The sequence below is a fragment of the Thalassophryne amazonica genome, chromosome 9, assembly GCF_902500255.1.
Source record: "Thalassophryne amazonica chromosome 9, fThaAma1.1, whole genome shotgun sequence".
In the NCBI taxonomy this organism is placed as follows: Eukaryota; Metazoa; Chordata; class Actinopteri; order Batrachoidiformes; family Batrachoididae; genus Thalassophryne; species Thalassophryne amazonica.
In genome coordinates this window covers 113119194-113126387 of record NC_047111.1, presented here as the reverse complement: position 1 = coordinate 113126387, position 7194 = coordinate 113119194, and positions in this window count along the sequence as shown.

Here is a 7194-nt window from a genome sequence, read left to right as displayed (position 1 = left end):
CCCCCCCCCCCGTGTGTGTGTGTGTATGTGTGTGTGTGTGTGTGTGTGTGTGTGTGTGTGAGTGAGAGAGAGAGAGAGTGTTTAGGGCTGTCAGATTGTGCATTGAAATAGGCCTCAGCGCACTCTGCACAGTTCATAGGGTAAATAGAGCAAATTTAGCAATGTCGACGGCCATTGGATTCTCTGATGTGACATCTTAACCTGTAACATAACTAAGCATGACCCATGGTGCAAACTATTCCTATTTAAAACCCTATTAACTCAGCCATTAATTTGCATCACTTTTTTTTTTTTTTTTACCAAAATTAGAGCAACTTTAACTTTTGATCCCTGTACAAACTGAAATTGTGACCTTTGTCACCATTCTTGCTGTTTTTACCCAATAACATTGTCATAGATAATCCAAACTATACCTTTTTGGAATCTTTCTGATCAGACAAATAATGTGGTATAGTTTTCAATATGATTGGAGCATCTTTTAATTTTGGCCCCTGTCTAATTCTTCAATTGACCCCTACCTGGCTACCAAGTGAAAATTCAAATGGCCAATCATTTTTTCCAAAAGAGTAATGTCTGAGGTGCATTTGTGCTGAATTTGGTGCTTCTCTCACCATTTGTAGGATTCCTCTGCAAATAAGTATTCAATCTGCTGCACTACAGTACCAGCAGTTGTAACAGCCAACCACCCAAATTTTCCATCATCTGTGCATCATTCACCAATCGTCCAGTAGGTGGCAGACTCATCCATGTGAAGAAAAACAGAATATACATACAGTTCTATGTAAAAGTTTGGGCACCCCTCATGATTTCCATGATTTTCCATTATAAATCATCGGTTGTTTGGATCAGCAATTACAGTTAAGGGTGATTCTTTAACTACGGGCAGTATTGGCCTTGTAAATGTAATTTCCACCACACCATTGCCTTACAATATAAAGCGCCTTGGGGCAACCGTTTGTTGTGATTTGGCGCTATACATGTGCTCTGATGTCACTGTTTATCTCCATAGAAACTACCCAAACAATCTTTCATACAAACTGTTTAGGGACATTACAGTGTTGTGGTGGAAATGACGGCAATAGTGTGGGACAACTACATTTTGTTTAAAAACAAAAAAAAAAAAAAATCACAACAGTTGTATGACATTGAATACCCCAATTATGTTATGATTATTTTACTGATATTTTATTCAGAGATATTTTAAAACATTAGAAAAAAACGTTTCTTTACCATTCATTTTTATCATTGAAGATGAAAAGTCTGGTTGTGGGACAAGCACAAAACAGCAATATTTGCATATAATGATGCTGAAAAAAGGTGAAAAAGTCATCATAGACTACTAGAACAAATTTCTTAACACACTTTCATTGTAAAGATAACTAAGTGTGAAATTTCCCCTTTTTTCTGTTTTTCATACAATATGATCAAAGGACATAAGTGCCCGTAGTCTAGGAATCACCCATAAACACTTCCTATAGCTTCCAATGAGAGTCTGGATTCTGGTTGAAGGTATTTTGGACCATTCTTTACAAAACATTGCCAGTCAGGTTTGTTGGTTTCGGAGCATGGACATCACACTACAGATTTTCCTATAATATTCAGATCTGGGGACTGAGATGGCCATTCCAGAACGTTGTACTTATTCCTCTGCACGAATGCCTTAGTAGATTTTGAACAGTGTTTAGGGTCGTTGTCTTGTTGAAAGATCCAGCCCCTGCGCAACTTCAACTTTGTCACTGATTTATGAACATTGTTCTCAAGAATCTGCTGATATTGACTGGAAGCCATGTGACCCTCAACTTTAACAAGATTCCCAGTACCTGCACTGGCCACACAGCCCCACAGAATGATGGAACCACCTCCAAATTTTACTGAAGTATCCCGCCCCCAATAAAACAAAACTGCACCTTTCAGAGTGGCCTTTTATTGTGGGCAGTCTAAGGCACACCTGTGCACTAATCATGGTGTCTAATCAGCATCTTGATATGGCACACCTGTGAGGTGGGATGGATTATCTCAGCAAAGGAGAAGTGCTCACTATCACAGATTTAGACTGGTTTGTGAACAATATTTGAGGGAAATGGTGATATTGTGTATGTGGAAAAAGTTTTAGATCTTTGAGTTCATCTCATACAAAATGGGAGCAAAACCAAAAGTGTTGCTTTTATATTTTTGTTGAGTGCATGAAAGCTGCTGACTGTTTTGGGCTCGTAGTCTGACTTGTTCTCGTCCCTTCCATGAAGAACTTGCTAACAGATGGTCTGGTCGTTAGCTGGTAAGCTTTCAATCTGTGTATTTTTTTCTGATGCTGTTTAGATATTTTTGGAGTATGTTCATGTCTGACTTTGTTTTGGTAATTGTGTTTTTAGCTTTCTGGTTTGTAATGAATGTGATACACATTCTGGACCAATTGTCATGGTAACTGGATTCAAATGGTTAAATATCAGACCGGAAATTAGCCAATCAGAGTGCGTGTAGTATTGCAGCCATATAATACAACTTATGAAATACTCAAAAGGAGGCATCAAAAATTAATTGTTAAAACAAGCAAATTTGGTCCAGTGCCTTGACCTATTAATCAGTCACACTGCAAAGTTCCCTGTTTGCCTACTGGAGAACCTGTACCACACCCCCCACCTCAACAAAGGACAATACCCCTGAGTTCAATCGGGCAAACCAGTGTAACTGGGACCTATGTCACCATCATGCCCCGCGTATAAAAGGCAGATCATGCTTGTTGAACGACGGCCTGCTGTACTTGCTGTATTGACTGAGACGAGGAACCAACAGTCAGGCCGTAGCGGGAATGTAACCCGCCTTAAAGGAGTTGGAGTGCTGTTTATAAAATCAGGTGCATTTTGTTAAGTCATTTTACACAATTTTATGAGATTTAAGTATAAATGACTATAATTGTTAAATATACTGTAAATACCAACATTTATCGAATGCGTGTAGTTTTGATTGACTGGGTGCAATGGTGAGAAATGTTGGTTTCTGGGTGCAAAAGATGAATAATCGTCCTACTTTCTCTGGCTCAGGCTCAAAATTTCTCACTTGTCCCTTGTATATCTATACTAAGAGATGTGTGTGGACATGTCCTTCTCCTGTCCAAACAGCACCATGGAATTGAGCCAAACTTGGCACACATACACTCTGACATACGGTGAGTGACACAGGCTATTGAGCACTTCCGTCACCCTTAATTGGAGTACACGGTTGAAAGTGTGTGTGTGTGTGTGTCTATGTCTATTCTTGGGGCAGCCCAAGAATAGACATTCTAGTCGCGCCCTAACGTTTCTCTGGAATCTGGAATAGGTGGGAGATGATAGCTTTGTTAATGAAAATGAAGTTTTCATTTAAGTCTCTGAATCAAACCTGCCCTGGAGCAGGTAATTGGTTAGTTTGTGTATATGAATAGAGATTTTAAGAAAAATATGTAAATTATCCACGCCCTCTGTGACTTGCATAAAAGGATGAGGTGACAGATGCTGGACATTGCTGCTGTTATTGAGAGCACCCCCCCTCCCCCAACATACTAGTTTGTAAGAATGGTGGCTTCAGATGGTGTCAATGCAAACATACTCATGCTGGTGTCCATGTGGTGTTTGAACACCTAATTCGACAGTTAATGGGTTGGGCAGCTGTGGACCGCAGGATGCTGGACTGACCGTGAGATGCCATGAAAATGATACAGCACATTACAGTCTGAGTTTGGAATACATGTTACCGTGGTGACAGCCCCACTGACCCTGCACCCCAGGCCGCTGGATGATACCACCCCCCACCCCCGTGACGTAAACGCATGTGTGATCTCAACACCTTGTAACTGTTAGAATGGCCCATACAGGGTCACCCCTCTGTCACCTGTGTGCCTGCTCTTTGGGTTGGTAAGGTTAGACTTTACTTGTATGAGGCACCTTGAGGCTTTGTTGTAATTTGGTGTTATATAAAATGAAATTTTAAATTTTTAGTTTGGCAATAAATGTAACATGCATAAAACAAAAATTGCAGAGGAAAGCAGAGAAAGTATTGGAATGCTTTCATTTTCACTGTGGTTGTGTGCTGAAAGTGGACCAAGGCAAGGCAGGCAACCACTTGAGGTAGCAGGCCAGTAGGGGGCCCCCAAGGGCTGACAAGAAACTACAGTGCAGCCACCAGTTTAGACCAACTACTCATGAGGGTCACATGGCCATGCAAGAGAACTTTTTCTAACTTGTTTAACACATTATTACTAGAGGTTTGTACCCCCACCCCCCAAAAAAGGAGAAAAGACTAACAATAAAAGACAGAACAATACTTACCATTGTGATGAATGCTGATTATGGGGGCCCCTATGATTTTTTTTAGGGCTCCAACAGACAAACCAGTTTTATTTGTTATTATCTATCGTCCTCCTGGTCGTTACTGTGAGTTTCTCTGTGAATTTTCAGACCTTTTGTCTGACTTAGTGCTTAGCTCAGATAAGATAATTATAGTGGGCAATTTTAACATCCACACAGATGCTGAGAATGACAGCCTCAACACTGCATTTAATCTATTATTAGACTCTATTGGCTTTGCTCAAAAAGTAAATGAGTCCACCCACCACTTTAATCATATCTTAGATCTTGTTCTGACTTATGGTATGGAAATAGAAGACTTAACAGTATTCCCTGAAAACTCCCTTCTGTCTGATCATTTCTTAATAACATTTACATTCACTCTGATGGACTACCCAGCAGTGGGGAATAAGTTTCATTACACTAGAAGTCTTTCAGAAAGTGCTGTAACTAGGTTTAAGGATATGATTCCTTCTTTATGTTCTCTAATGCCATATACCAACACAGTGCAGAGTAGCTACCTAAACTCTGTAAGGGAGATAGAGTATCTCGTCAATAGTTTTACATCCTCATTGAAGACAACTTTGGATGCTGTAGCTCCTCTGAAAAAGAGAGCTTTAAATCAGAAGTGTCTGACTCCGTGGTATAACTCACAAACTCGTAGCTTAAAGCAGATAACCCGTAAGTTGGAGGGGAAATGGCGTCTCACTAATTTAGAAGATCTTCACTTAGCCTGGAAAAGAGTCTGTTGCTCTATAAAAAAGCCCTCCGTAAAGCTAGGACATCTTTCTACTCATCACTAATTGAAGAAAATAAGAACAACCCCAGGTTTCTTTTCAGCACTGTAGCCAGGCTGACAAAGAGTCAGAGCTCTATTGAGCTGAGTATTCCATTAACTTTAACTAGTAATGACTTCATGACTTTCTTTGCTAACAAAATTTTAACTATTAGAGAAAAAATTACTCATAACCATCCCAAAGACATATCGCTATCTTTGGCTGCTTTCAGTGATGCCGGTATTTGGTTAGACTCTTTCTCTCCGATTGTTCTGTCTGAGTTATTTTCATTAGTTACTTCATCCAAACCATCAACATGTTTATTAGACCCCATTCCTACCAGGCTGCTCAAGGAAGCCCTACCATTAATTAATGCTTCGATCTTAAATATGATCAATCTATCTTTGTTAGTTGGCTATGTACCACAGGCTTTTAAGGTGGCAGTAATTAAACCATTACTTAAAAAGCCATCACTTGACCCAGCTATCTTAGCTAATTATAGGCCAATCTCCAACCTTCCTTTTCTCTCAAAAATTCTTGAAAGGGTAGTTGTAAAACAGCTAACTGATCATCTGCAGAGGAATGGTCTATTTGAAGAGTTTCAGTCAGGTTTTAGAATTCATCATAGTACAGAAACAGCATTAGTGAAGGTTACAAATGATCTTCTTATGGCCTCGGACAGTGGACTCATCTCTGTGCTTGTTCTGTTAGACCTCAGTGCTGCTTTTGATACTGTTGACCATAAAATTTTATTACAGAGATTAGGGCATGCCATAGGCATTAAAGGCACTGCGCTGCGGTGGTTTGAATCATATTTGTCTAATAGATTACAATTTGTTCATGTAAATGGGGAATCTTCTTCACAGACTAAAGTTAATTATGGAGTTCCACAAGGTTCTGTGCTAGGACCAATTTTATTCACTTTATACATGCTTCCATTAGGCAGTATTATTAGACGGCATTGCTTAAATTTTCATTGTTACGCAGATGATACCCAGCTTTATCTATCCATGAAGCCAGAGGACACACACCAATTAGCTAAACTGCAGGATTGTCTTACAGATATAAAGACATGGATGACCTCTAATTTCCTGCTTTTAAACTCAGATAAAACTGAAGTTATTGTACTTGGCCCCACAAATCTTAGAAACATGGTGTCTAACCAGATCCTTACTCTGGATGGCATTACCCTGACCTCTAGTAATACTGTGAGAAATCTTGGAGTCATTTTTGATCAGGATATGTCATTCAAAGCGCATATTAAACAAATATGTAGGACTGCTTTTTTGCATTTACGCAATATCTCTAAAATCAGAAAGGTCTTGTCTCAGAGTGATGCTGAAAAACTAATTCACAGCATTTATTTCCTCTAGGCTGGACTATTGTAATTCATTATTATCAGGTTGTCCTAAAAGTTCCCTAAAAAGCCTTCAGTTAATTCAAAATGCTGCAGCTAGAGTACTGACGGGGACTAGAAGGAGAGAGCATATCTCACCCATATTGGCCTCTCTTCATTGGCTTCCTGTTAATTCTAGAATAGAATTTAAAATTCTTCTTCTTACTTATAAGGTTTTGAATAATCAGGTCCCATCTTATCTTAGGGACCTCGTAGTACCATATCACCCCAATAGAGCGCTTCGCTCTCAGACTGCAGGCTTACTTGTAGTTCCTAGGGTTTGTAAGAGTAGAATGGGAGGCAGAGCCTTCAGCTTTCAGGCTCCTCTCCTGTGGAACCAGCTCCCAATTCAGATCAGGGAGACAGACACCCTCTCTACTTTTAAGATTAGGCTTAAAACTTTCCTTTTTGCTAAAGCTTATAGTTAGGGCTGGATCAGGTGACCCTGAACCATCCCTTAGTTATGCTGCTATAGACGTAGACTGCTGGGGGGTTCCCATGATGCACTGTTTCTTTCTCTTTTTGCTCTGTATGCACCACTCTGCATTTAATCATTAGTGATTGATCTCTGCTCCCCTCCACAGCATGTCTTTTTCCTGGTTCTCTCCCTCAGCCCCAACCAGTCCCAGCAGAAGACTGCCCCTCCCTGAGCCTGGTTCTGCTGGAGGTTTCTTCCTGTTAAAAGGGAGTTTTTCCTTCCCAC